At 42.0% G+C, this 10,532-nt stretch overlaps 1 protein-coding gene across 1 annotated transcript in view; it reads left to right on the top strand.

Annotated features, from left to right (window-relative positions):
• Nucleotides 1–390: 390 nt before the first annotated feature.
• Nucleotides 391–10,532, top strand: part of LOC122929295 (sphingosine 1-phosphate receptor 1-like) — a 39,622-nt gene continuing 29,480 nt past the window's right edge. Inside the window, exon 1 of the mRNA XM_044282812.1 lies at nt 391–625. The gene's annotated coding sequence lies outside the window, so the exon portion shown is untranslated. The remainder of the gene's footprint in view (nt 626–10,532) is intronic.

The raw sequence follows: 10,532 nt of genomic DNA, 5'->3' as shown, positions 1-10,532 counted from the left end.
AATGATATACAAAAGTAAGGAAAAGTATGAAGAAAAGACTGATATACAAAAGCAAAGAACATATATACAAATGACTGATATACAAAAGTAAGGAAAAGTATATCGAAACGACTGATATACAAAGAACATTTATAGAAACGACTGATATACAAAAGAACATTTATAGAAATGACTGATATAGAAAAGTGAAGAAAAGTATAAAGAAAAGTCTGATATACAAACGTAAGGAAAAGTATATAGAAAAGACTGATATATCACTTCTCTTTTGCATCAATTCCTGTGTTTGGCTAAAAAAAACTGCATAAAAACTGCAGCAAAAGCTGCAGATGTGATTCCAGCCTTCAGCAGAAGATTGTGAGACACCAAGAAAGAGTGAAGATCCAGCCAGAAAGGAGGGTGGAAGCGGAGCAGATACAGACTTGTGCATTTTATGGAGGATGGCTGTGGGGCAGGCGGATGGGCAGGCTATTCATATTTAAGTCTAGAGAATGGGCAGGGCCTGGGTGCAGAGCTCAGGGGAGGAGGTCAGTCTTATCTGCTGCCTGTAACAGGCACAGACTTGGGATTTCTTCTCTGCTCCTCTAAGAACCTGAGAATCTTGGACATCAGAAGTTTGCTCCACACAGTAAGTTGTGCTCCTTCTCCTTTCATCAATTCGATTTTTCTTGTTTTCTTATCTTTCTTGCTCTCTCCATGTCTCCTTAAGAGCCTGCAGTAAGGGTCTGCAGCTGAAGGATAGCCTCTGCATAGTCCAGTCTAGTGCAATATTCAATCCAGATGTGCTGTGCAGTATAGAATATAGATCCTGCATAGAATAGAGTGCAAGCTCTGCGGGAGAGATGGCATCTCGTGCTGTGTCGTCTTCTCCGCCGCGGTCCCTCGTCACTCCTGATGGATTGTTTGATGGACGGTTCACTGCTCGGGGCATTACCTCATCACTGGGCACAAAAGAGAGATTAGCGGGAGAAATATCTGTTATTTCTGCAGGGAAAGTTGGAAAATCTTAATTCTGATTTATTTATCTAGATAAACAATAGTAACAGAAAGATGTCCCCGTCACCACTACGGCACACTGTATGAGTTACTTCATTTATTATCTGAAGGAGATATTTGTACTGTACTACAGTAAGAGGGGATAGCTGCGTATAATGGAGAGATAGATAGATATGAAATAGATAGAGATGAGATAGATGGATAGATAGATACAGATGTAGTAGAGTTAACACTGTTATGAGACGTGTTATCTAAACTAATTGCGTTAAGCAAACACCTCCAATTGCTTTTCATTGACTTTTGTCTCAAGATAACGCAATGAGTTAAGAAATTTGATTTAAGATTTTGTGTGTTAACCGTGCTACATCGATAGATAGATAGATAGATAGATATGAGATAGATAGATAGATAGATATGAGATAGATAGATAGATAGATGATAGATAGATAGGAGATAGATAGATAGATAGATAGATAGATAGATAGATAGATAGATATGAGATAGATAGATAGATAGATATGAGATAGATAGATAGATAGATAGATAGATGATAGATAGATAGGAGATAGATAGATAGATAGATAGATAGATAGATAGATATTAGATAGATAGATATGAGATAGATGATAGATAGATAGATAGATAGATATGAGATAGATAGATAGATAGATAGATATGAGATAGATAGATAGATATGAGATAGATGATAGATAGATAGATAGATAGATAGATATGAGATAGATAGATAGATAGATATGAGATAGATAGATAGATAGATAGATAGATAGATAGATAGATATGAGATAGATAGATAGATATGAGATAGATGATAGATAGATAGATAGATAGATAGATATGAGATAGATAGATAGATAGATAGATAGATAGATAGATATGAGATAGATAGATAGATAGATAGATAGATATGAGATAGATAGATAATAGATAGGAGATAGATAGATAGATAATGGATAGATAATAGATAGATAGATAGATAGATGATAGATAGATATGAGATAGATAGATAGATAGATAGATAGATAGATAGATAGATAGATGATAGATAGATGATAGATAGATAGATAATGGATAGATAATAGATAGATAGATAGATAGATAGATAGATAGATAGATAGATAGGAGATAGATAGATGATAGATAGATATGAGATAGATAGATAGATAATGGATAGATAATAGATAGATAGATAGATAGATAGATAGATAGATAGATAGGAGATAGATAGATGATAGATAGATATGAGATAGATAGATAGATAATGGATAGATAATAGATAGATAGATAGATAGATAGATAGGAGATAGATAGATAGATAGATAGATAGATAGGAGATGATGCATTATTGTGCCCGCTATAAAGGTTATACCCTATCCCCCCGACCCAATTCATTTCCAAAGCCCCAATCCAGTTGCAGTGATCAGTGCTATGCGGCTCCTCTGGCAGTTCTCTGTGTGCACAGTGCCCTGTACAGAGCGGGTGCAGGGCTGCCGGGCAGTGTCCTGGCACTGTGTCTGTGTATGGGGTCTGTATAGGTGCGGTGTATGCACTGCCTCAGGTCATGGTTGTTGGTGTAATGAGATGTGCACAGTGTGCGGCATTACAATGTCAATGGGACCTGTCAATGGACCCCAAGGCATGAGCAATTCATATGCAATTAGCGTGTGTCCTAGCACTACATGTGCACCTACAGAGTTGTCACCCCGCTTTCCTAGACTCCTGAATGAAGATACATCACTGCATGAATGAGGATACCTACCTCTCAGGACTGCAGAGCTGGGTGACCGCACCGGTGCAGCTCCCATTTCCCGCTCCCGCACAGTATGTCTGTGGGATCACAGTTTACGGGATCCTAAGGAATCACCAAATGTTATTGTTACATGTTTGTAAGTGTTGACCATGGCAGGATCAGTCTGTGGAGACCCCTGGTAAAACATGTGTGCCCCCCCCCTCTACAAAAATATATACCGTCATATGCTATCCAAATAGAAGTGCCAAATATTACCTCCATGGCATGTTAGAAAATACCACAATGCCGTGTCAAATAATACCGGCATAAAGTGGCAGAAAATATCACCATGCTGTGGCAAATAATACTAACATATAGTTTCAGATAATATCACCATGCTTTGCCAATAATGTCACCATATAGTTCCAGATAATACCGCCATTCTGTGCCAAGTAATACCACCGTATAGTTCCAGATAATACCTCCATGCTGTGCCAAGTAATGTGAAGGGATGATTGGCACTCTATCTCCGGAATCCCATTGGAGCACAGGGATAAAGAATATATACTTTATTCTAAATTGTCCACCCAAGATAATAATAAAACACAGGCTAAAATATCATCAATAAAATATAAACGTAATATATAAAAACCAGTATATAAAAAATTCATAGAAGTAGTATAGAACCTGTAGTGTATCCGATCGTACACTATATAGCAGGCATCCTCATACTGCGGCCCTCCAGCTGTTGTTAAACTACAACTCCCACAATGCCCCGCTGTAGGCTGATACCTGTAGGCTGAGAATAATCCAGTATATAGTGGGAATAGTCCCCAAATGATAGAATACGTATCCTTCGAATGGTCCCTTGATGACAAACAGCAATCGATTGATGCGGCAATGTCCGTCCTTATGACCTTGCACTTGTTCATATATTAAGGTATTAAGGTAAGTATATATTGTAGAGTATATAATATCTATTGGTCACATTGCCGGTAAGGCTTACTTATCCGAGACTTCCTTCATCAATATTCACTTTGCTGGTGCTGTGGCTGCGATCATTCATATGTGTATAACGACAATTTTCCCCTTTCTCATGCACTTGGGTATAAACCCGCTGAGGGATCGGGATCTCGTGTCGGTGGTGGCGTCCCACGCGTCGCTCGACACTGTAACAGCAATATTCATAGTCTTCCAGCACCAAACGCGGGGCCCCTAACTGGTCCCTTCCTCAGTGGTCATAGTTTGACCACTGAGGAAGGGACCAGTTAGGGGTCCCGAAACGTGTTTGGTGCTGGAAGACCCCCTAATATTGCTGTTACAGTGAAGGACCTTTGAGACCACAAGCGATACGGAGCGCTCCGCAACTTCCGCAACTTCTCCAGCTGGAGACAAGAGATGATTCAACCTGCCATTACCCTGCGTTGTGCGAACTGCAACTACTACGGCATTCAGCTGATCTCATTACCCCCCAGTGCACGCAACCGAATAGACATCATACCGGGGGTAAGATCGTTCTATGCCGAGCGACGCGTGGGACGCCACCACCGACACGAGATCCCGATCCCTCAGCGGGTTTATACCCAAGTGCATGAGAAAGGGGAAAATTGCCGTTATACACATATGAATGATCGCAGCCACAGCACCAGCAAAGTGAATATTGATGAAGGAAGTCTCGGATAAGTAAGCCTTACCGGCAATGTGACCAATAGATATTCTATACTCTACAATATATACTTACCTTAATACCTTAATATATGAACAAGTGCAAGGTCATAAGGACGGACATTGCCGCATCAATCGATTGCTGTTTGTCATCAAGGGACCATTCGAAGGATACGTATTCTATCATTTGGGGACTATTCCCACTATATACTGGATTATTCTCATCCATACTATATAGTGTACGATCGGATACACTACAGGTTCTATACTTCTATTAATTTTTTATATACTGGTTTTTATATATTTATATTTTATTGATGATATTTTAGCCTGTGTTTTATTATTATCTTGGGTGGACAATTTAGAATAAAGTATAAAGTGATAATACCACCATTCTGTACCAAGTAATACCACCATATAGTTCCAGATAATACCACCATTCTGTACTAAGTAATACCACCATATAGTTCCAGATAATACCACTATGCTGGGCCAAATAATACCACCATATAGCTCCAGATAATACCACCATGCTGGGCCAAATAATACCACCGTATAGTTCCAGATAATACCACCATGCTGGGCCAAATAATACCACCGTATAGTTCCAGATAATACCACCATGCTGGGCCAAATAATACCACCGTATAGTTCCAGATAATACCACCATGCTGGGCCAAATAATACCATGGAATAGCTCTAGATAAATCCACCATATATTACCAAATACAAGAACTATGTAGCGCTAAACAATAGTACTATATAGTGCCAAACAATACCATCTTGCAGTACTAAATAACTGTACTTTATAATGCCAAACAACAGTATAATACCAAATAACACTACCAATTAGTGCCAAATAGAAGTATGATATAGTGCTACATAATACCAGCTTACAGTGCTAAAAAACTATACATTATAGTGTCCAAATGATACTACCATATAGTGCCAGACAGTAACAGCATATAGCATCAAATAATACTACTACGGTATATGGTGTCAAATAACCGTACTAAATAGTGCACAAATAATAGTATGACATGGGAGGATAATACTAGCATATAGCACCAAATAACAGTACTAAATTATGCACAAATAATAGTACTATATAGTGCTAAAATAATACCACCATACATGAGCCCAAATAATAAATAGTATGGCATCCAGGGTATAAATGATGCCCATGCAATCCCCTTGCCAAAGGTGCGTATCTCTACACAGTCTGATGGCGCCGGTGGGCACGGCTACAACCCCAACTGGTAACACCCAGCTATAAACGCATTCATACATTTCTAGGAGGAATAACAGAGGAATGGTACAATGTTAAATTCTGAGACAAGATGCTTAGAATTGTCATATTATGGGGATATACAGATATCTTTAACGGGTGAAGTAAGTCCTTACAGGTAAGGCCATCAATCATGGACGGCGCACACATCCATTGAGTTTAATGTGTGTATTCACACAACAGTGGTTTTCTATAGACGGTGGGTCTACGGGGCACCACGGAAGTATGCTGTATTATGTACGTGATTATGGATCCCTCACGTGCATTGTAGTCTATAATTCTGTGAAAACTATGGACACAAGAGGGATGCCATCCGTGCATGGTTCGTGGTTTTTATGGATCATTTCTCTACAACAACCAATTTTCAGCCTAGCTGATGACCCACAGACTGAAAACCACGGATCAAACATCAATGGATTATGGACAGTGTCACGGATGAAACACAGACCATGGATATTGACGTGTGTGAATGAAGCCTACCAGAAAAAGCTGAGGAATAACTGAGATTGGCCAGTATGCAGTACCCCTCATGGCCTGAAGGTGTCAGCGTTTCCAGGGTTGTAGAAGGCAGCCTGTGACCAGACATCTAATAGAGTGCACCAGAAATGTCCGATCCATCTCCTGTCTCGAGTGACCATTTAGAGAGTGTGAAATCTGGTGGCAGGCACTATGGTTATCACTGTAAATCGTACCTTCACTCTTTACATTTCATTCACATATAGAACTCATCAACACCATCAGAAAACTTACATTACTTACGTTACAGCCTATATTATACTCCAGAGCTGAAATCACAATTGTGCAAGCTTTAAAGTTGTCTCAATTCAGCAAATGGCATTTATCATGTAGAGAAAGTTGATACAAGGCACTTACTAATGTACTTTGATTGTCTATATTGCCTCCATTGCTGGCTGGATTCATTTTTCTATTACATTATACACTGCTTGTTTCCATGGTTACGACCACCCTGAAATCCACCAATGGTGGACATGCTTGCACACTATAGGAGAAGCACTGCCCTTTCTGGTGGCCAGGACCGTTGGGAGAAGACATAGGATGTCACTTTTTCTTATAGTGTGCAAGCACGACCACCGCTGCTGGATTTCCGGGTGGTCGTAACCATGGAAATGACCAATGTATAATGTGATGGAAAAATGAATCCAGCCAGCAAAGGAGGCAATATGGACAATCACAATACAGTAGTACTGTAAATGTTAGGTTAGCAGTCGGTGCCCGCTGTTGCCATGCTAAAACTATGCTGTCCAGCGTCCTCTGCAAGCTGCTGTCTCCATTGCTCCAGTCTCTGTTCCCTTATGGCCACGCTCACTTGTGGTCTCTTAAAGGGACAGTGCGCGCATGTGAAAATCCTTCCCCAGCCAATGGCTGAGACCAGTGGCACTCTGTCCTGGCAGAGGGTGCCTGAGCTTCAAGGTTCCATGTGACCATCAAAGGTGTTTAGAAGTCTTTGTGCTTCAGAGATTTTCTCGCGATTTACCTGCGATAGGCAAGGTTCGCATAACCGTTTCCTTTTTCATTCTTCCAATTTGTCAAAAGAACAGAAAAAAAGAATCCTGTAAAAAAACGGATCCTGAGCATCTGTTATGCACATTTTGCATTCCGACTGAGATCCGTTTTTTTTAGTTTTTGCAGATAACAGAATTCAGATTGAAATGGCTAATGTGCAGAACACATGCCTAAAATACAGGATCCGTTTTGTTTTTGTAAGAACGGAAAACGAAACGGTGATGTGACCCCGCCTGCGTTCCCATCCTTGTCCTCCTGACCTCACAGTTCAGTTTCAAGTTCAAGTCCATGTTTAGGTTCTCCCAGTCTGTCTGTCTGTCTGTCTGTGCTTTAGTCTAAGCTCCTGTCTGCCTTGTTCCTGCATCCACACCGATACCCCGCCCGCAAGCTCTCCTAGGGTCTCCTGTTCCGTGTTGCCAGACATCTGCAGTTCCAGCATTAGAGACTATCCAGAAGGCATCTGTTATTGTGGTGTGGTTTCCCAGCATCTCAGACAAGTTTCCTACAGGCAAGTTCTGCCTATAATCAGTATACGTTCCTGTTCAGACTATACCTGCAGTTTAGGTGCATTTTCTGTGCCTAGAGCCTCCGGTGCTTGCACCTTTGTCCTTACCCTCAGTAGGTCAGCAGCCAACTACACTAAGACTATCCCAAGAGGTAGCAGTCTGGTGGCTCCCCTACAGCGAAGGCCAGATCCCTGGTTTAGCCCAAATCCAAACCAGTTAGTTGGCACAGTGGTTCCACACTCGCTGATCCGTGACAGTAAGTGCCTTGTATTAACTTTCTCTACATGACAAGGGCTCATTCACACGACCGTATGACTGGATTCGCATTCGTTCCGCAATTTTGCGGAACGGGTGTGGTCCCATTCATTTCAATGGGGCCGCAAAAGATGTGTGCTGTCCACATCCGTAGTTCCGTTCTGCAGCCCTGCCAAAAAGTATAGAGCATGGTATCTGTGTTTTGCGGATCTCCAATTTGCAGACTGCAAAACACTGCAAGGTCGTGTGAATGCGGCCTAAATGCCATTTACTGAAGTGAGACAACCCCTTTAAAGCGAAAATCTCCCACCATTCTTTCTTGCCTCGAAGCGTAGATCTTCTCCTGATGATCTGAACTCTGGGGAGTGACAGTGTGACCTGTCTTCGCACATTGTGAAGAATGAGGGGGGGGGGTTGTCTCCTACTGACTGGTCGCCCAAGGGAAGAAGACTGTGAATAAAGATTCAGAATGGTCAAAAATTCGGATTCAGATATTGTGGTTCACAGTGACCCCTGCAGGAAGCAAAACGGAACAAATACATTCAGAAATGTCCGATGTTAGAAGTCTATCATGGAGATTTATCAAAACTGGTGTAAAGTAGAACTGGCTTAGTTGCTCATAGCAACCAATCAGATTCCACCTTTCATTTATCACAGCTTCTTTGAAAAATGAAAGGAGGAATCTGATTGGTTGATATGGACAACTAAGCCAGTTATACTTTGCACAACTTTTGATAAATCTCCCCCATGTATTGTGTATCACACATATAGGCTATCGCGCTGCTTCTCCTTGAACCTGCCCCCTGTTCACATACTACTCTCAGATTGTCAGTCTTTTTCCCATTTCACAGACTCCGCCGTCTATTGTCTCTTTGCAGGGGAAGACTATGCTTATTTTTTTTACTTTTATAGAAGGATGTGGGGCCCCTATATAAATAGCAGAAGATAAACTTTCCTCCTTCAAGGGAAATAATACATGGCCGACACATTTCAGGAAATCTACAGTTCCCCAAAAAAACAACTGTGTGTAATAACCTGAGCACATGATCATAAAACAAAGAAAATGTCCAGAGAAAAGACCCCCACACTGAATTGTATAGAGATAGTACCGTATTTGTTGCTCCACAAGACGCATCTAGGATATAGAGAAGGAAAAAATGTATTTTTCATCAGACCTCCAGTTCTCATCAGACCCCTATTTCTCATCAGACCTCAGATCAGACACCGTACCTCATCAGACCTCACATCAGACTGCCAAGATCCTTCACACCCCAGATCAGACCCCCACCAGACCCTCAATATCCATTAGACCCCAGATCAGGCCTCCAAGATACATCACCTCAGATTAGACCCCCATGATCCATCAACTCAGATCAGATACCCAAGATACATCAGATCTCAGATCAGACCCTCAAGATCCATCAGACCTCAGATCAAACCCCTGCGATCCTTAAGACCTCAGATCAGACCCCCAAGATCCATCAGACCTCAAATAAGACCCCCAAGATCCATCAGACCAGATAAGACCCCGAAGATCCTTCAGACCTCAGACAGACCCCCAAGATCCATCAGACTCTCAAAGTTTCATCAGACCTCAGATCAGACATAAATAAATGAACTTACCTCTCCTGCTGCAGACAGCGCTGCCACTCTGCAGATATGGCGGACTCCCTGGTCTTCTTCTGGGCCCTGTGCTGCACTGTGACCCGACGTCGCACAGCGTCAGATCATAGCCCGTGCCTATGTGCACTATGTCGTGATGCTGTAGGCAGTAAGGACACCTGCAGAGTGACACCCGGAAGAAGACCAGGGAGCAGTGAGTATACTAATGACTGCTTCTATAATGGAATCGCTCACTAGTATTCGCTCCATAAGACACACTGCCATTTTCCCCACTTTTGAGTCTTATGGAGTGAAAAAAATACACTATACACCGATAATAATCACACCGCTTGTAGCCTAGGCTTGGCATGTGACGTCCAATGATACTTGCAGTACAGAATGGATCACTACGTGCCATTTTTCTAATGAGATGATCTGTCTGTGCAGAAGTTCACCTCTGTGCACCTCTTCCTGTCATTCCAGTTCTTCGTTGTTCTCCCAACCACCAGAACACACAATGTTGAATAGTGCTGAAATCTCAACCTAGTGTAACACCCCAGAGTGGTTTTACCACTTCTGCACCTGGCTACTGTCTTTATTGGTCTAACCTCATGTCATCTTATGCAATTATTCCAGGTCTCCACACTGTGCATTTCTACTGTCATGTAACTATTCATGTAATGCACCTGGTTCATCAGCAGGTGGCAGAAAACACGGCAGAGCTATATTTAGATAGAATGGAACCTTCCATTTCATTCTAACCCCCCCTAAGGAGAGAGGTGGGTGAGTCCTACTTCCTGCAGGAAGGGTGGAGTAGAAGTTCTAGTCAGTCTAGCTTACCCCCAGCTAGGGGAAGGGTATGCAGGGGCACGTCTCTGCTGGACGTGCCCACGCCAGCCAGAATACCCTAAGCTCTTTTGGCCATGGAGGCCAAAGCTTGCAGCCTCAGGAG

The sequence above is a fragment of the Bufo gargarizans genome, chromosome 2 (genome assembly GCF_014858855.1).
Source record: "Bufo gargarizans isolate SCDJY-AF-19 chromosome 2, ASM1485885v1, whole genome shotgun sequence".
Taxonomy (NCBI): Eukaryota; Metazoa; Chordata; class Amphibia; order Anura; family Bufonidae; genus Bufo; species Bufo gargarizans.
The sequence above is the reverse complement of the archived record's forward strand: the minus strand, read 5'-3'. Positions and strand labels throughout refer to the sequence as shown.